This window comes from Triticum dicoccoides, chromosome 7B (genome assembly GCF_002162155.2).
Source record: "Triticum dicoccoides isolate Atlit2015 ecotype Zavitan chromosome 7B, WEW_v2.0, whole genome shotgun sequence".
In the NCBI taxonomy this organism is placed as follows: domain Eukaryota; kingdom Viridiplantae; phylum Streptophyta; class Magnoliopsida; order Poales; family Poaceae; genus Triticum; species Triticum dicoccoides.
Genome location: NC_041393.1, coordinates 435,713,198 through 435,734,300, shown reverse-complemented (window position 1 = coordinate 435,734,300; position 21,103 = coordinate 435,713,198).

The following is a 21,103-nucleotide window of genomic DNA, read 5'->3' as shown; positions in this document are numbered from 1 at the left end:
CATCTGCACCACACAAAGGGTAAATAAAAACAAAATAACAACATTAATACACGGATTAACTCATGCCCAAAGATGCATGCATAAATCACAAGATTTTATTTTCATAATTACTGAGGGCGCTCCATATTGTTATCCAGCCGTGTGATGACAACAATTAATGGCCAGTCAATTTACACGCAGAGTACTACAGCACTGCCCTTATGAATTGAATACCTTTTAAGCCACTCAACAAAAAGAATACCTTAATTAATTAGTCGCGCGGCGACCTCCACCAAGCAGTCAGAGAAGTGCGAGACGGTGGCATGCTGAGACGGTAGCGTCGAGGAACAAAGCTTACTGGGGTAACTGCCTGAAGTTCGACCTCCACTATCCCGCCATCGACAGCGATGGATGTACTCCAATCACTCCACTGCCGACCTCAATGGTTGAGCTCCTCTCCTATCTCCCGGTGCAGACCGAGGATAGACCTCCTATGACGCTGCCGCTGCCCACCGACCAAGGATCGGCATCTTATCCGGTAGCAGCTGCCTCGGCCGTCGCAGCCATCTCTATATGCAGAGTGGTTGTTTTTATTTTTTGGTGGGTATCCGCAGAACAGTTGTTTACCCTAAGTATTACTATAACTCAACTATTGCATCCCCATATGTACAGGGTAGTACGTCACATACAATTATGTAATGGCAACCGTGTCTCACTTTGATAACCCACAAGTATAGGGGATCGCAACAGTTTTTGAGGATAGAGTATTCAACCCAAATTTATTGATGTCACACAAGGGGAGCCAAAGAATATTTTTAAGTATTAGCAGTTCAGTTGTCAATTAAACCACACCTAGGGATTAAATATCTGCAGCAAAGTGATCAGTAGCACTGTAATATGATAATTTTGATAGCGGTGGTAACAGTAGTAGTGATAGCAATAATTTTGTAGCAGTTGTGACAGTAGCAATAGCAATAGTAACTTAATAAGAACAATATGTGAAAAGCTCGTGGGCATTGGTTTTGTTGGATGATATTCATCATATAACAGTCATAACCTAGGGTGACACAGAACTAGCTCCAGTTCATAAATATAATGTAGGCATGTATTCCGTAAATAATCATACGTGTTTATGGAAAAGAACTTGCATGACATCTTTTGTCCTACCCTCCCGTGGCATCGGGGTCCATAAGGAAACTAAGGGATATTAAGGCCTCCTTTTAATACAGAACCAGAACAAAGCATTAGCACATAGTGAATACGTGAACTCCTCAAACTACGGTCATCACCGGAAAGTATCCCAATTATTGTCACCTTGGGATTTACGGATCATAACACGTAATAGGTGCATATAACTTGCAAGATTGGATCACGAACATAGATATAATGGAGAAAGCATAACCGGTTTAGATATGAAATCATGGCACTCGGGCCCTAGTGACAAGCATTAAGCATAGAAAAGTCATAGCAACATCAATCTCAGAACATAGTGGATACTAGGGATCAAGCCCTAACAAAACTAACTTGATTACATGATGAATCTCATCCAACCCATCACCGTCCAACAAGCCTATGAAGGAATTACTCACTCCCGGCGGTGAGCTTCATAAAATTGGTGATGGAGGATGGTTGGTGATGACAAAGACCGAAGATCCCCCCTCTCTAGAGCCCTGAACAGGCTCTAGATCTGGCCTCCCGATGATGAACCGGAGGTGGCGGTGGCTCCGTATTGTAAAACGCGATGAAACTTCCTCTCCTATTTTTCCTCCAAAAATAGGATTTTATAGCACCAGAATTAGGGTCAGCGGAGCCTAGTGGGCCCCACTACCCACCAGGGCGTGCTAGAGGGGGGTGGCACGCCCTGGTGCCTACTGGGAAGCTGGGGGCCCCCTCCAGTGGGTCTTGGTTCCAGAAATTATTATATACTCCAAAATAGTTCTCCAAAAAGTTTCGTCCAATTCCGGGAACTTTTATTTCTGCACAAAAACAATACCATGGTAGTCCTGCTGAAAACATCATCATTCCAGGTTAGTTTCATTCTAATCATGCAAATTAGAGTCCAAAACAAGAGCAAAAGTTTTAGGAAAAGTATATACAATGGAGACATATCAACTAACCCATTGCTTGTCCTCAAGCAATTCAGTTGACAAACTCAAAGTGATGAAGAAAAACTTTTATGAACTCTCTTGTTCTTGTTTACATACATATGCTTAAATAGTAGTCAATTTTTTAGCAAAGATCATAACTAACCATGCAAGCCATAACTCTTAGAAATTATATTCACTCATATCAATGGCATAATCAACTAGCGAGCAATAATAAGATATTTCGAATGCCAACACTTTGTCAAAACAATCATGATATAACATGACAATAATGGTATCTCGCTAGCCCTTTCTGAGACTGCAAAACATAAATGCATAGCACCTCCAAAGTTCAAGCAGCGACTGAACATTGTAATTCATGGTAGAAGAGATCCAGTCATGATGCATTCAACATTAACTATACATAATGCATGAGGATGACAATAGTGCTCTTAGGACTGGTGCTTATTTAGAAGGTAATGACTCAACATAAAAGTAAAATAACATGAAAGTAAATAGATAGGCCCCTCGCAGAGGGAAGCAGGGATTTACAGAGATGCCAGAGCTCGAAGCTTAAATCAGAAATAAATAGAATTTTGGGAGGCATACCCTTCATGGAAACGGTACGACCAATAGTTTTCAATATCTTCCATCCTAAACACATTAGCAGCGGTTCCCAAGTGATAAAAGTAAAGTTTACTCCCCTTCCACCAATAAAAACAAGCCATGGTTGGCCGAATCCATGGGTGCCTTCCATACCAGCAACAGTCTCGGGGGAGTTTTGCTTAATTATTTGCAATTTTGATTTCCGGACTGGGCATCCCTATTCCAACCCCTCTCGTGCAAGGACGAGTGAATAAACACTCATCATGAGAATAACCCGCTTAACATGGAAGACACTGACCACACTCTCCATGAGCGGTCCAGGCACACAAAATAGGTGTTCATTTGAAATTTTAGAGGTGGCACATGCAAATTTACTTGGAACGGCACGCTAATACCGCATATAGGTAGATACAGTGGACTCATTCGCAATAACTTTGGTTTAAGGATTTTGATGCATACGAAGTATTTCCACTTAGTACAGGGGATTGATGACCCACAAGTATAGGGGATCTATCATAGCCCTTTCGATAAGCAAGAGTGTCAAACCCAATGAGGAGCAAAAGGAAATGACAAGCGGTTTTCAGTAAGGTATTCTATGCAAGCACTGAAATTATCGGTAACAAATAGTTTTGTGATAAGATAATTCATAAAGGGTAACAAGTAAAAAAAGTAAACAAGGTACAGCAAGGTGGCCCAATCCTTTTTGTAGCAAAGGACAAGCCTGGATGAACTCCTATGTAAAGCAAAACGCTCCCAAGGACACATGGGAATTACTGTCAAGTTAGTTTTCATTATGCTCATATGATTCGCAATCGTTACTTTGATAATTTGATATGTTGGTGGACCAATGCTCGGGTGCTTCCCTTATTTGGACAAGCCTCCCACTTATGATTAACCTCTCTCGCAAGCATCCGCAACTACGAAAGAAGAATTAACATAAATCTAACCATAGCATGAAATAGATGGATCCAAATCAGCCCCTTATGAAGAAATGCATAAACTAGGGTTTAAGCTTCTGTCACTCTAGCAACCCATCATCTACTTATTACTTCCCAATGCCTTCCCCTAGGCCCAAATCATGGTGAAGTGTCATGTAGTCGGCGTTCACATAACACCACTAGAGGAAAGACAACATACATCACATCAAAATATCGAACGAATACCAAATTCACATGATTACTTATAACAAGACTTCTCCCATGTCCTCATAAATAAATGTAACTACTCACAAAGCATATTCATGTTCAAGATCAGAGTGGTATTGAATATCATTAATGATCCGAATATACGATCTTCCACCTAATAAACCAATTAGCATCAACTACAAGGAGTAATCAACACTACTAGCAACCCACACGTACCAATCTGAGGTTTGGAGACAAAGATCGGATACAAGAGATGAGCTAGGGTTTGACAGGAGATGGTTCTGGTGAAGATGTTGATGGAGATTGACCCCTCTTGATGACAGGATCATTGGTTATGATGATGGCTTTGATTTCCCCCTTCGGGAGGGAAGTCTCCCCGGCAGAACAAGTCCACCGGAGCCCTATATTGCTTCTGCCCAGGTTCTGCCTCGAGACGGCGGCGCTTCGTCCCGAAAGCTTCCTTATGATTTTTTCCAGGTAAAAACCCTTCACATAGCACAACATTGGCACCGGAGACCTGCCAGGGGGCCCACAAGCCCTGTGGGTAAGGCGCGCCCGCCAGGCTTGTGGCCACCTAGTCGGGCCCCCTCTGGTATTTTTTCGCCCAATATTTTTTTTATTCCAAAATAATTCTCCGTGAATTTTCAGGACTTTTGGAGTTGTGCGGGATAGGTCTCTCAGATTTGCTCCTTTCCGGTCCAGAATTCCAGCTGTCGGCGTTCTCCCTCTTCATGTAAACCTTGTAAAATAAGAGAGAAAAGGCATACGTATTGTACCATAATGTGGCATAACAACCCATAATGCAATAAATATGGATATAAAAGCATGATGCAAAATGGACGTATCAACTCCCCCAAGCTTAGACCTTGCTTGTCCTCAAGAGAAAGCCAAAATAGATAATCATGTCCAAATGTTTAGAGATAGAGGTGTCAATAAAATAAAATACGGACATGAGGGCATCATGATCATCTTTAGAACAGCAACATATATTGACATATAATTTCTTAGGCTAAAGTAACAATTCGTTCACAAGGTCAAGTATGAATCAGAAACTTTATTGAAAACCAACAAACTATTATCTTAGTCATTGAAGCAACTGCAATTTATCATGATATCGAAAAGAATCAATGTAAGAGCTTTTGTATAGCAAGTCCACATACTCAACCATCTTTTAGTCTTTTATAATTGCTAACACTCACGCGATACTTATGAAATCAAAGCCTCAATTGGACACAGAGAAAGATAGGGGTTTATAGTTTCACCTCCCAACCTTTTACCTCAAGGGTAATGTCAACAATAATACTTTATGATAACCTACATCCGAGTGGATAAATATATATCTGGATCTTTCCCCAACATATAGTGCTTGCCAAAAATAAAAAGTGTAAAAAGGAAAGGTGAAAATCACCATGACTCTTGTATAAAGGTAGAAGGTAAAAGATAGGCCCTTCGTAGAGGGAAGCAGAGGTTGTCATGCGCTTTTATGGTTGGATGCACAAAATCTTAATGCAAAAGAACGTCACTTTATATTTCCGCTTGTGATAAAGAACTTTATTATGCAGTCTGTCGCTTTTATTTCTTCCACATCACAAGTTCGTATAAAGCTTATTTTCTTCACACTAAAAGATCATACATATTTACAGAGCAATTTTTATTGCTTGCACCGATGACAACTTACTTGAAGGATCTTACTCAATCCGTAGGTAGATATGGTGGACTCTCATGGCAAAACTGGTTTAACTTTGTTTGGATGCACAACTAGTATCTCTACTTTGTGCAAAAGATTTGGCTAACATAGAAGGGAAAGCAATGCTCAACATGTTGGAGGATCCATGACAATACAACTTCTATTCGGGTATAAGAAAACATAACCCATTATGTTGTATTCCTTGTCCAACATCAACTTTTTAGCATGTCATATTTTAGTGAGTGCTCACAATCACAAAAGATGTCAAAGATAGTACATTTATATGTAAAACCTCTCTTTCTTTATTACTATCACATCCCTAGTTCTTGTATGCTCTTGGCTAGTTAGTCATGTCTTGCATCATGTTTAAATTTTGTTTAAAGTTGAAATGGGGATTGATCAAACCCTAGCACCTGAAAGAACTCAGTAGGTTCAGATAAAATAAGTTTCAATGAACCCAAAAATGCCTTTGAAATGTTCATGGTTTATGATAAAGGTGAAAACCTCTGCTAAAAATGATGAACATATTTTTAGGTCATTTCTGGATTTTCAAATAAATCTAATACATATTTGAATTGGAGCAATTAAATGCTATATATATTTTAAATGCTCCAAAAATGCTTGAATTGTTAAGGGTAACTGGAATAATCCAGAAAGCATCCATAATTATTTCCAGGATTTTATGAAGTGGTTTAGTATTGAATTTAAACCAAACAGATATGAAAAAAATAGAAAACAGAAAACAAAATAGAGAAACCAGAGAGAGAACTTACCTGGTAGCCCAGCTGGCCCAGCACTGTAGCTGAGGCCCAACCTCTGCCAGTAGGCATAGGCGTGTCGACGCCAGCAACCCCTCGCCCACTCCCCTGCCTCTCTGCTCTCTCCCTCGCCTCTGCACCGCCACAGCCAGATGCAGCCGTCGCCGTCGCTCGTAGTTGCCCTGGCCAGAACCACCTCCTCGCCCTCCATCTATGTCCAGAAGCGCCACCTCATCTGCCTCATCCACTCCGTCGATGCACGTGACGCCGAACACCCCCAAGCGACGACCCCGAGCCCTTCATCAACCTCGGGTCGCCGAGATCGCTCTCGCCGCCCTGCTCGCTCCGATGCCTCCCCGAGCCCACTGGCCTGCTCTGCGAGTTCACCGTGAGCACCGGAATCTTTCTGCTCTCTTCTCCCTTCCGTTCGCGTGCCCTAACTAACTACACCACCGAGCCCGTGACAACATCACTGCCGGCCAGGTCATCGTCGTCGTTTTGGTTCCCCTCCACCCAAACCAAGCACACCATCATGCTCATGGTGACACAAGGAAGCCGTAGACCCCCTCAGTTGGGCTCCCCATGCTTCGTAGCCGCATCCCGCTCGAGGCCGAACTCCGGCCGCCTTCGTTTCGGTCGCCGCTGTCAATTCAGGTCATCGGAGGCGCTGCTGCGTGCATCCCCCTATGCGGCCGAGCAAGGGCTATGCCCTGGTGCCCTCAGGGCATGAAAACCCCGCCCGTAGCGCATTCCCAAGCGTTCCCGTCGCGTCTGTGTGCTCGCCGGCGTTTAACTCCAGCGGGATGACATGGCACATCATTAGCCACTGATGACCCTGCTAATCACCCCTAGGGACACTGCCAAGTGGGTCCCTGTGCATGTTTAGGTTAGCCTAATTTTCTAGTTAGATTAGTGCTAATCCAGTGGAGCCCACGTGTTAGCATTGACTTGGCCTAGTCAGCGTTGACTGGGCCCGCCTGTCAGCGACACTAAACGACACTAGGTCACTGACCAGTGGTCCCCACTGGTTAGGTTTGACCCGGTCAGCCTCAGTTAACTTGCTGACGTCATGCTTGCACAATGATGACGCAGTTAATCATATTCTGGATTCAAAATAATTCAAAAAATTCCAGAAAATAATCTAAACTTCAAAAAATCATAGAAATTCAACCATAGCTCCAAATGAAATAAGTTATATATGAAAATGATCATAAAAATCCAATCTATCCATCTGTACCATTTTCATGCATGTTTGAGCAAGTTAACCTCACTGTTTAGGATGAAACATGATTAGGACAAATTTGATAATAGTTTTGGAATTGGAATTTGATGTAGCTTTGAATTCCACTTCAATCAAAATGACTTTCTGTTGCATTAGCTAAAATCACAACATATTGCCATGTCACATTCATGCATCATATTGTTGCATTGCATTGATTGTGTTCCTTCTCTATTTGCCGGTGTTGTACCCTCTCGATAGACTTGTTCCAACGATGAGTTCGATGACACCGATGAAGAGCCATAGTATCTTCAGAAGTGCCAGGCAAGCAAAACCCCCTTGTTCATTCTGATACAATCCCACTCTCTTGCTCCTACTCTCTTTTACTGCATTAGGACAACAACGATTCAACTGCTACATGCTGCAGCAGTTGAACTCCTTTCCTATGCATGACCTGTCTTTGCCACAGTAATTAGTTGAAACCCACTAGCATGAGTAGGAGTTGTTTGAGCCATGATGTGCCTACTCATTCATGCTTGTTTGCCATGCCTGCTACTGCTTAGAGTTGAGTCATGTCTGATTCATCGGGGATGAATTGGAATGTGGTGAACATGTCCTACTGTTCAGAACTAAGTTTGTGAACACGATTTGGTAAAGGTAGCGGTGAGAGGCCATGTAGGAGTACATGGTAGGTTGTCTCATTGTAACCATTCTCAGGAACTGAGTTCTGTGTTTGTGATCCAAGACGGTTACTACCACACAATAGAATGCTTAAGTGCCCCTCTCGACTTATTAATCAACTCGATCTCTATCCAGGAGTTGCAACTAGTTTCTGGTGTTTGTAGGTAGTGCTAGTAGTCTACCAAGTGGTACCTGGTACAGGTGGGCTTGGGACAGACTAGGTGCAGTGGCATGGAGTACCAAGTGGCACCCGGATGGTGGGCTTGGGAACCCTGCTCACATCGTTTGGGGCCGTGAGCGACACCCCAGACGGATCTCCTTGCGGATGGAACCCGAATAGGCGATAAACCTGGACTAGAGACTTGTGTGGTTAGTCAGGTCGTGGCCGACACTCTCGCCAGGCTTTCGCTTGAAGGTTGCCGAGATACATGACGTGTACATGGCGATAAGTGGTGAGAGCGTGTGTAAAGAAGTACACCCCTGTAGGGTTAACATGATCTATTCGAATAGTCGCGTCCGCGGTAAAGGACTACTGGGTTGCCTATACAGTTCATAGACAAGTGAAAGTGGATACTCTAAAATGCACAAGATAAGCGTGAGTGCTATGGATGGCCTTCTTGTAGGGAGATGGGAGCGGATCCATAGTGGTGTATTGATATGGTGAATATGTGGACTCGTGTGCGCCACCTCAAAAGAGTTACTTGCAGTCGTAGTTCAGGATAGCCACCCAGTCAAAGCTGGCTTGCTGCAGTCAAACTCCACCACCCCCTTTGTTGATGCTGACGCATATGTAGATAGTTCTGATGTAAGTCTTGCTGGGTACATTTCTACTCACGTTTGCTTAATTTATGTTTTGCAGAGAGACTCTAGTCTCGCTAGTACTTTTGCGTGGACTTCGATGTTTAGCTTGTTGCCTCACCTACGATCTATAGGGGAACGTAGCAGAAATTCAAAATTTTCCTACGTGTCACCAAGATCTATCTATGGAGAAACCAGCAACGAGGGGAAGGAGAGTGCATCTACATACCCTTGTAGATCGCTAAGCGGAAGCGTTCAAGAGAACGGGGTTGAAGGAGTCGTACTCGTCGTGATCCAAATCACCGGAGATCCTAGTGCCAAACGGACGGCACCTCCGCGTTCAACACACGTACAGCCCGGTGACGTCTCCTCCTTCTTGATCCAGCAAGGGGAGAGGAGAAGTTGAGGGAGAGCTCCGGCAGCACGACGGCGTGGTGGTGGAGCTTGCAGTTCTCCGGCAGGGCTTCGCCAAGCACTACTACTACGGAGGAGGTGTTGGGGAGGGAGAGGGCTGCGCCAGGGGCAAGGGTGAAGCTCCCATGCACCTCCCCACTATATATAGGGGTGGAGGGGGCCGATTTCTTGCCCTCCAAGTCCATTGGGGCGTTGGCAAAGGTGGGAGGAAAGAAATCACATCATTTCCTTCCCCACCGATTGTTATCCCCCTTTTTTAGGGATCTTGATCTTATCCCTTCGGGATATGATCTTATTCCTTCTAAGGGGGGATCTTGATGCGCCTTGACCAGGGGTGTGGGGCCTTTCCCCCACTACCCACGTTCATGTGGGTCCTCCCATGCAGGTGGGCCCCACTCCGGAACCTTCTAGAACCTTCCTGGTACAATACCGAAAAATCCCGAACATTTTCCGGTGGCCAAAATAGGACTTTCCATATATAAATCTTTACCTCCGAACCATTCCGAAACTCCTCGTGATGTCCGGGATCTCATCCGGGTCCGAACAACATTCGGTAACTGCACACTAATTCCCATAACAACTCTAGCGTCACCGAACCTTAAGTGTGTAGACCCTACGGGTTCGGGAACCATGCAGACATGACCGAGACAACTCTCCGGCCAATAACCAACAGCGGGATATGGATACCCATGTTGGCTCCCACATGTTCCACGATGATCTCATCGGATGAACCACGATGTCAAGGACTCAATCAATCCCGTATACAATTCCCTTTGTCTAGCGGTATAGTACTTGCCCGAGATTCGATCGTCGGTATCCTGATACCTTGTTCAATCTCGTTACCGGCAAGTCTCTTCACTCGTTCCGTAACACATCATCCCGTGATCAACCCCTTGGTCACATTGTGCAAATTATGATGATGTCCTACCGAGTGGGCCCAGAGATACCTCTCCGTTACACGGAGTGACAAATCCCAGTCTCGATTCGTGCCAACCCAACAGACACTTTCGGAGATACCTGTAGTGCACCTTTATAGCCACCCAGTTACGTTGTGACGTTTGGTACAACCAAAGCATTCCTACGGTATCCGGGAGTTGCACAATCTCATGGTCTAAGGAAATGATACTTGACATTAGAAATGCTTTAGCATACGAACTACACGATCTTTAGTGCTAGGCTTAGGATTGGGTCTTGTCCATCACATCATTCTCCTAATGATGTGATCCCGTTATCAACGACATCCAATGTCCATGGTCAGGAAACTATAACCATCTATTGATCAACGAGCTAGTCAACTAGAGGCTTACTAGGGACATGGTGTTGTCTATGTATCCACACATGTATCTGAGTTTCCTATCAATACAATTATAGCATGGATAATAACGATTATCATGAACAAGGAAATATAATAATAACTAATTTATTATTGCCTCTAGGGCATATTTCCAACAGTCTCCCACTTGCACTAGAGTCAATAATCTAGTTCACATCGCCATGTGATTAACACTCACAGGTCACATCGCCATGTGACCAACATCCAAAGAGTTTACTAGTGTCATTAAACTAGTTCACATCATCATGTGATTAAGACTCAATGAGTTCTGGGGTTTGATCATGTTTTGCTTGTGTGAGAGGTTTTAGTCAACGGGTCTGCAACATTCAGATCTGTATGTACTTCGCAAATCTCTAGGTCATATTGTAAATGTTGCTTCCACGCTCTACTTGAAGCTATTCCAAATGGTTGTTCCACTATGCGTATTCGTTTTGCTACTCAGAGTCATTCCGATAGGTGTTAAAGCTTGCATCAACGTAACCCTTTACGTCGAACTCTTTATCACCTCCATAATCAAGAAACATATCCTTATTCCTCTAAGGATAATTTTGACCGCTATCTAGTGATCCACTCCTTGATCACCTTTGTACCCTCTTGCCAGATATGTAGCAAGGCACACATCAGGTGCGGCACACAGCATAGCATACTGTAGAGCCTACGTCTAAAGCATAGGGGACGACCTTCGTCCTTTCTCTCTTTTTTGCCATGGTCGAGCTTTAGGTCTTAACTACATACCTTACATCTCAGGCAAGAACTCCTTCTTTGACTGATCCATCTTGAACACCTTCAAGATCATGTCCAGGTATATGCTCATTTGAAAGTACCATTAAGCGTTTTTGATCTATCCCTATAGATCTTGATCCTCAATGTTCAAGTAGCTTAATCCAGGTTTTTTCACTTGAAAAACACTTTTCAAATAACCCTATACGCTTTCCAGAAATTCTACATCATTTCTGATCAATAATATGTCAACAACATATACTCATCAGAAATTCTATAGTGCTCCCACTCACTTCTTTGGAAATACAAGTTTCTCATAAACTTTGTATAAACCCAAAATCTTTGATCATCTCATCAAAGTGTATATTCCAACTCCGAAATGCTTGCTCTAGTCCATGGAAGGATCACTGGAGCTAGCATACCTTTTAGCATCCTTAGGATCGACAAAACCTTTCTGATTGTATCACATACAACCTTTCCTTACGAAAATTGGTAAGGAAACTCGTTTTTGACATCCATCTGCCAGATTTCATAAATGCAGCTAATGCTAACATGATTCCGACGGACTTAAGCTTCGCTACGGATGAGACAATCTCATCGTAGTCAACTCCTTGAACTTGTGAAAAACTCTTCGCCACAAGTCGAGCTTCATAGACGGTGACATTATCGTCCACGTCCGTCTTCTTCTTAAAGATCCATTTATCTCAATGGCTTGCCGATCATCGGGCAAGTCCACCAAAGTCCATGCTTTGTTCTGATACATGGATCCTATCTCGGATTTCATGGCTTCTAACCATTTGTCAGAATATGGGCCCACCATCGCTTCTCCATAGCTCGTAGGTTCATTGTTGTCTAGCAACATGACCTTCAAGACAGGATCACCGTACCACTCTGAAGCAGTACGCGTACTTGTTGTCCTACGAGGTTTGGTAGTGACTTGATCCTGAAGCTTCATGATCACTATCATAAGCTTCTACTTCAATTGGTGTAGGTGCCACAGGAACAACTTCCTGTGCCCGGCTACACACCAGTTGAAGTGATGGTTCAATAACCTCATCAAGTCTCCACCATCCTCCCACTCAATTCTCGAGACAAACCTTTCTTCGAGAAAGGACCCGATTCAAGAAACAATCCCTATTGCTTTCGGATCTGAATTAGGAGGTATACCCAACCATTTTGGGTATCCTATGAAGATGCATTTTATCCGCTTTGGGCTCGAGCTTATCAACCTGAAACTTTTTCACATAAGCGTTGCAGCCACAAACCTTTTAAGAAACGACAACTTAGGTTTCTCCAAACGGTGTCGTCTCAACGGAATTATGTGGTACCCTATTAAAGTGAGTGTGGTTGTCTCTAATGCCTAACCCATAAACGATAGTGGTAATTCGATAAGAGACATCATGGTATGCACCATATCCAATAGGGTGCAGTTATGATGTTCGGACACACCATCACACTATGGTGTTCCAGGCGGTATTGGTTGTGAAACAATCTCCACAATGTCTTAATTGTGTGCCAAACTCGTAACTCAGATACTCATCTCTATGATCATATCATAGACATTTTATCCTCTTTTCACAATGATCTTCAACTTCACTCTGAAATTACTAGAACCATTCAATAATTCAGACTTGTGTTTCATCAAGTAAATATACTCAACATCTACTCGAATCATCTGTGAAGTAAGAACATAACGATATTCACTGCATGCCTCAGAACTCATTGGACTGCACACATCAAAATGTGTTACTTCCAACAAGTTGCTATCTTGTTCAATCTACTGAAAACGAGGCTTTTCAGTCATCTTGCCCATGTGGTAAGATTTGCATATCTCAAGTGATTCAAAATCATGTGAGTCCAAACGATCCATCTGCATGGAGCTTCTTCATGCGTATACACCAATAGACATGGTTCGCATGTCTCAAACTTTTCAAAAACGAGTGAGTCCAAAGATCCATCAACATGGAGCTTCTTCATGCGTTTTATACCAATATGACTTATATGGTAGTGCCACAAGTAAGTGGTACTATCATTACTATCTTATATCTTTTGGCATGAAAATGTGTATCACTACGATCGAGATTCAATAAACCATTCCTTTAGGTGCAAGACCATTGAAGGTATTATTCAGATAAATAGAGTAACCATTATTCTCCTTAAATGAATAACCGTATTGTGATAGACATAATCCAATCATGTCTATGCTCAACGCAAACACCAAATGACTATTATTCAGGTTTAATACTAATCTTGATGGTAGAGGGAGCGTGCGATGTTTGATCACATCAAACTTGGAAACACTTCCAACACATATCGTCAGCTCACCTTTAGCTAGTCTCCGTTTATTCCGTAGCTCTTTTATTTCGAGTTACTAACACTTAGCAACCGAACCGGTATCTTAATACCCTGGTGCTACTAGGAGTACTAGTAAAGTACACATTAACATAATGTATATCCAATATACTTCCATCGACCTTGCCAGCCTTCTCATCTACCAAGTATCTAGGGTAATTCTGCTCCAGTGGTTGTTCCCCTTATTACAGAAGCACTTAGTCTCGGGTTTGGGTTCAACCTTGGGTTTCTTAACTAGAGCAGCAGCTGATTTGCTGTTTCATGAAGTATCCCTTCTTGCCCTTGCCCTTCTTGAAACTAGTGGTTTCACCAACCATCAACAATTGATGCTCCTTCTTGATTTCTACTTTCGCGGTGTCAAACATCGCGAATACCTCAAGGATCATCATATCTATCCCTAATATGTTATAGTTCATCACGAAGCTCTAGCAGCTTGGTGGCAATGACTTTGGAGAAACATCACTATCTCATCTGGAAGATCAACTCCCACTTGATTCAAGTGATTGTTGCACTCAGACAATCTGAGCACAAGCTGAACGATTGAGCTTTTCTCCCTTAGTTTGCAGGCTAAGAAAAAAACATCGGAGGTCTTATACCTCTTGACGTGGGCACGAGCCTGAAATCCCAATTTTAGCCCTCGAAACATCTCATATGTTTCGTCATGTTTCGAAAACGTCTTTGGTGCCTCAACTCTAAACCGTTTAACTGAACTATCACGTAGTTATCAAAACGTATATGTCCGATGTTCGCAACATCCACAAACGACGTTTGGGGTTCAGCACACTAAGCGGTGCATTAAGGACATAAGCTTTCTACTGTCCGCATAATCGCTACGGTCAACTTTCAACTATATTTTCTCTAGGAACATATCTAAACAGTGGTACTAAAGCGTGAGCTTACGACATAATTTGCAAAGATCTTTTGACTATGTTCAGGATAATTAAGTTCATCTTATGAACTCCCACTCAGATAGACATCCCTCTAGTCATCTAAGTGATTACATGATCCAAGTCAACTAGGCCGTGTCCGATCATCACGTGAGACGGACTAGTCATCATCAGTGAACATCTTCATGTTGATCGTATCTACTATACGACTCATGCTCGACCTTTCGGTCTCTTGTGTTCCGAGGCCATGTCTGTACATGCTAGGCTCGTCAAGTCAACCTAAGTGTTTTGCGTGTGTAAATCTGGCTTACACCCGTTGTATGTGAACGTAAAAATCTATCACACCCGATCATCACGTGGTGCTTCGAAACGACGAACTTTCGCAACGGTGCACAGTTAGGGGGAACACTTTCTTGAAATTTTAATGAGGGATCATCTTATTTACTACCATCATTCTAAGCAAATAATATGCAAAAACATGATAAACATCACATGCAATCAAATAGTGACATGATATGGCCAATATCATTTTGCTCCTTTTGATCTCCATCTTCGGGGCTCCATGATCATCATCGTCACCGGCATGACACCATGATCTCCATCATCATGATCTCCATCATCGTGTCTCCATGAAGTTGTCTCGCCAACTTATTACTTCTACTACTATGGCTACCGGTTAGCAATAAAGTAAAGTAATTACATGGCATTGTTCAATGACATGCATGTCATACAATAAATAAAGACAACTCCTATGGCTCCTGTCGGTTGTCATACTCATCGACATGCAAGTCGTGATTCCTATTACAAGAACATGATCAATCTCATACATCACATATCAATCATCACATTCTTCTTGGCCATATCACATCACATAGCATACCCTGCAAAAACAAGTTAGACGTCCTCTAATTGTTGTTTGCATGTTTTACGTGGCTGCTATGGGTTTCTAGCAAGAACGTTTCTTACCTACGCAAAAGCCATAATGTGATATGCCAATTGCTATTTACCCTTCATAAGGACCCTTTTCATCGAATCCGTTCCGACTAAAGTGGGAGAGACTGGCACCCGCTAGCCACCTTATGCACCAAGTGCATGTCAGTCGGTGGAACCTGTCTCACGTAAGAGTACGTGTAAGGTCGGTCCGGGCTACTTCATCCCACAATACTGTCAAAACAAGATTGGACTAGTAACGGTAAGCATATTGAACAAAATCAACGCCCACAACTACTTTGTGTTCTACTCGTGCAAAGAATCTACGCAATAGACCTAGCTCTGATACCACTGTAGGGGAACGTAGCAGAAATTCAAAATTTTCCTACGTGTCACCAAGATCTATCTATGGAGAAACCAGCAACGAGGGGAAGGAGAGTGCATCTACATACCCTTGTAGATCGCTAAGCGGAAGCGTTCAAGAGAACGGGGTTGAAGGAGTCGTACTCGTCGTGATCCAAATCCCCGGAGATCCTAGTGCCGAACGGACGGCACCTCCGCGTTCAACACACGTACAGCCTGGTGACGTCTCCTCCTTCTTGATCCAGCAAGGGGAGAGGAGAAGTTGAGGGAGAGCTCCGGCAGCACGACGGCGTGGTGGTGGAGCTTGCAGTTCTCCGGCAGGGCTTCGCCAAGCACTACTACTACGGAGGAGGTGTTGGGGAGGGAGAGGGCTGCGCCAGGGGCAAGGGTGAAGCTCCCATGCGCCTCCCCACTATATATAGGGGTGGAGGGGGCCGGTTTCTTGCCCTCAAAGTCCATTGGGGTGTTGGCAAAGGTGGGAGGAAAGAAATCACATCATTTCCTTCCCCACCGATTTTTATCCCCCTTTTTTAGGGATCTTGATCTTATCCCTTCGGGATATGATCTTATTCCTTCTAAGGGGGGATCTTGATGTGCCTTGACCAGGGGTGTGGGGCCTTGCCCCCACTACCCACGTTCATGTGGGTCCCCCCATGCAGGTGGGCCCCACTCCGGAACCTTCTAGAACCTTCCTGGTACAATACCGAAAAATCCCGAACATTTTCCGGTGGCCAAAATAGGACTTTCCATATATAAATCTTTACCTCCGGACCATTCCGGAACTCCTAGTGACGTCCGGGATCTCATCCGGGACTCCAAACAACATTCGTTAACTGCACACTAATTCCCATAACAACTCTAGCGTCACCGAACCTTAAGTGTGTAGACCCTACGGGTTCGGGAACCATGCAGACATGACCGAGACAACTCTCCGGCCAATAACCAACAGCGGGATATGGATACCCATGTTGGCTCCCACATGTTCCACGATGATCTCATCGGATGAACCACGATGTCAAGGACTCAATCAATCCCGTATACAATTCCCTTTGTCTAGCGGTATAGTACTTGCCCGAGATTCGATCGTCGGTATCCTGATACCTTGTTCAATCTCGTTACAGGCAAGTCTCTTTACTCGTTCCATAACACATCATCCCGTGATCAACCCCTTGGTCACATTGTGCACATTATGATGATGTCCTACCGAGTGGGCCCAGAGATACCTCTCCGTTACACGGAGTGACAAATCCCAGTCTCGATTCGTGCCAACCCAACAGACACTTTCAGAGATACCTGTAGTGCACCTTTATAGCCACCCAGTTACGTTGTGACGTTTGGTACACCCAAAGCATTCCTACGGTATCCGGGAGTTGCACAATCTCATGGTCTAAGGAAATGATACTTGACATTAGAAAAGCTTTAGCATACGAACTACACGATCTTTAGTGCTAGGCTTAGGATTGGGTCTTGTCCATCACATCATTCTCCTAATGATGTGATCCCGTTATCAACGACATCCAATGTCCATGGTCAGGAAACCGTAACCATCTATTGATTAACGAGCTAGTCAACTAGAGGCTTACTAGGGACATGGTGTTGTCTATGTATCCACACATGTATCTGAGTTTCATATCAATACAATTATAGCATGGATAATAATGATTATCATGAACAAGGAAATATAATAATAACTAATTTATTATTGCCTCTAGGGCATATTTCCAACACGATCTTGTGCCCTCGACAGGATCTTATAGAAAGTCAGGCTTCTCAGCCCCTTTTCATTTGTAGTTGTCTGTACTCAGACATGTTATGCTTCTGTTGTTTGTATGCTCTAAATGTTGGGTCATGAGACCCATGTTTGTAATACTTGGCTTCTCGGAGCCTAATGAATAAATACTTGAGTTGTAGAGTCATGTTGTAATGCCATGTTGTATTTGCACATTTCGAGCATATTGTGTGTATGATTATTGAAATGCTTGGTATGTGTGGGATCCGACAACCTAGTTGTTTATTCTTGGTAGCCTCTCATACCGGGAAATGTCTCCTAGTGCTTCCACTGAGCCATGGTAGCTTGCTACTGCTCCGGAGCACTTAGGCTGGACCGCATGTGTCCTTCTCCATTCCTGTGTCTGTCCCTTCGGGGAAATATCATGCGTTGTTCCTTTAAGTCCCTATAGCTTCCTATGACTTGGGTTCATATGTTGTTGATCGACACGTTCGTTGCTGGGTCATGTATGCATGTCCCTGTAAGTTAGTGCCACCTTGGGTTTACAACTAGTCATGTTGGCCCGGGTTCTTTGTCATATGGTTGCTAGCGACACTATCATATACGTGAGCCAAAAGGTGCAAACGGTCCCGGGACAGGTAAGGTGGCACCCATGGGAATACCGTGCGTGAGGCCGCAAAGTGATATGATGTGTTACATGCTAGATCGGTGTGACTTAGGATCGGGGTCCTCACAATTAATTACAACAATGACCAAAACTATGTTTGTCAACTCCCAACAAATTTTATTCATCATGCTCTTTATATGTGAATTCATTTGGGTTTAAGGATTTTGGATTCACAAGTAGTATTCCTACTTAGTACAAGCGAAGGCTAGCAAAAAGGTTGAGAAGCATCCAACCAAGAAACGAAAAAAACTGATAAGCGAGCATTAAGCATAACTAACACCGAATAATGCACCACAAATAGGATGTAATTTCATTGCATAACTATTAACTTTTGTGCTTTCATAGGGAATCACAAACCTTAACATCAATATTCTTAATAAAGCATAATTACTCACCAACATGACTCACATATCACTATCATCATATCTCAAAACTATTACAAAGAATCAAGTTTAATTTGTCCAATGATCTTCATGAGGAAATCATTTAGGTACTGTCCCCTCCCCTCTCCTCTCGACCGCGACCGCGCTGCCCCCGCGGGCGGCCGGCCGCGCCTCCCCTCCTTCCCCGCGAGCCCTCCCCCTCTCTCCTCCTCCTCCCTGCCGCCGTCGCCGGCGCCCGCCGCAGGCCTGGCCCGAGCGACATTGGTGGCGGTGGCCCCCGGCCCTTACCCGTCTAGGGTTTCTCCGGCGCGGGACGGAGCACTCCGGGAGGTGTCTTCAGGCGGCGGCGGTCCTGTGCGGCGACGGGGCGAGCTCTGAGCGGCAGCGCCGCCAACGGCGGTGGGGCTGCGCGGCTGCGTGGGCTGGCGGCGCCCGCCCGCTCTAGATCTAGGCCCTTCGGGCCCCATCTGGGCCTAGGCGGGCCGGCGACAGGCGTGGCGTTGGCATGGCCATCAGGAAGCGGTGGAGAGCGGCGATGATCGGTGGGGGCTGGTGGCGTCGACGCCAGCCTACTGCAACGTGGCGGCGGGGCTTAGTGGGCCCATTTCGGGCCTGGCCGGGCCAGGGGTGGCCTGGTATGCCCCGCTGCCATGTTCGGACGGCTACCGCGACGGTGCCGGAGGCGCGAGCCTCCCGCGCGACGGTGGTGGAGGTGGTTCCCTCCCGCTCGGCCTCGGTGCTGCTGCTCCCCTCGCTTGGATCTTCTCTCCGGTCTTCTTGGCCTCGTGGTGGTGCTCGCAGCGAGACGGCGTTGGTGGCGGCGCAACCGTGATGGCACATGGTTGGGGGGTGGTTTGGCTGGTCGGCTCCGATCGGCCGGTGGGGTTTGGCGTGCGGGAGAAATCCTTGCCGATTCGTCCGGCTCCGATGCGGTGACACCGACGGGTGCCACTATCCCTTCTTGGAGGGTGTCGGCAGTAGCTATCCCCCACCTCCCTCCGCATACTTGGGGAAACCCTAGAACTTGTCCAGGCAGCAGCATCGTCAGTGTCGCATACCTTCTTGGAGGTGCTGCTTAGTTCGCGGTAGATCGGAGCCTCGGGTTGTGGTGGTTTGTATCCGGAGGGCACAGCGGTCGCGGGTCTGCCATGCTTTGTCGAGCTGCTGCTGTTGGCATTTATTTCTTTTTCTTTTTCTTTGGGCCTGATGTGCTACTTGCCCCAGCATTGCGATGTGTACCATGGTGGTTTGCTTTGGAATACAAAGCGGGGGGAAACCCTTTTTCGGTAATGATCTTCATGAAAGTTTTTGTTATATCCCTCTTGAATATCTATCACTTTGGGACTAGTTTCATATGTTGCAGTTGCTTTTGACAAGCTCAAATAAATTTAAGTGAAGAACATGAGCATAAAAAATTTCATCTCTCAAAATAATCTAAGTGAAGCATGCGAGTGAATGACAAACTACTCCAAAAAGATATAAGTGAAGATCAAATGAGTAGTTAAATAAATGGGTAGCTATCTGAGGATTCTCTCTTGTTTAATAATTTTCAGATCTAAATATTTTATTAAAACAGCAAGAAAAACAAAACAAAATGACATTCCAGGAATAGCAAAACTCATGTGAAGAAGCAAAAACTTAGGCTCAACCGATACTAACTGATAATTGTTGATGAAGAAAGGTGGGATCACTACCGGGGCATCCCCAAGCTTAGATGCTCGAGACTTCTTGAAATATTATCTTGGGATGCCTTGGGCATCCCCAAGCTTGAGCCTTTGTGTCTTGTTAATTCCTTTTATATCACGGTTACCCTAAATCTTAAAAACTTCATCCACACAAAATTCAACAAGAACTCGTGAGATAAGTTAGTATAAATTAATGCAAGAACCTTATCATTCTCTACTGTAGCAAATCACTAAAATTATTATTTAATATTTCATACTAAATGCCTTCGTATATTTAATACTCATATCCTCAAATATAATCATTAAACAAGCGAACATATGCAAACAATGCAAACATAATAGCAATCTGTCAAAACAGTACAGTCTGTAAAGAATGCAAGAACATTCATACTTCTGAAACTCCTAAAATTCTAAAACTTTACCACACTGTAGAAAATTTATCATAGCTTATTGTGCAAAATGTTTCAACATGGTATCACATTCTGACTTTTTTCAAGAATTCATGCACTAGCGTACAACTTTCTGTTTTCAAACAGCCACATATAGACTTGCAAAATAAGCATGGCAAAGGCTATACTTGACATTTTTATTAATTAAAAGATGCAAAACATTATTATAAATAACAGCAAGCAAATCCTAACAAAATAAAATGACGCTCCAAGCAGAACACATATCATGTGATG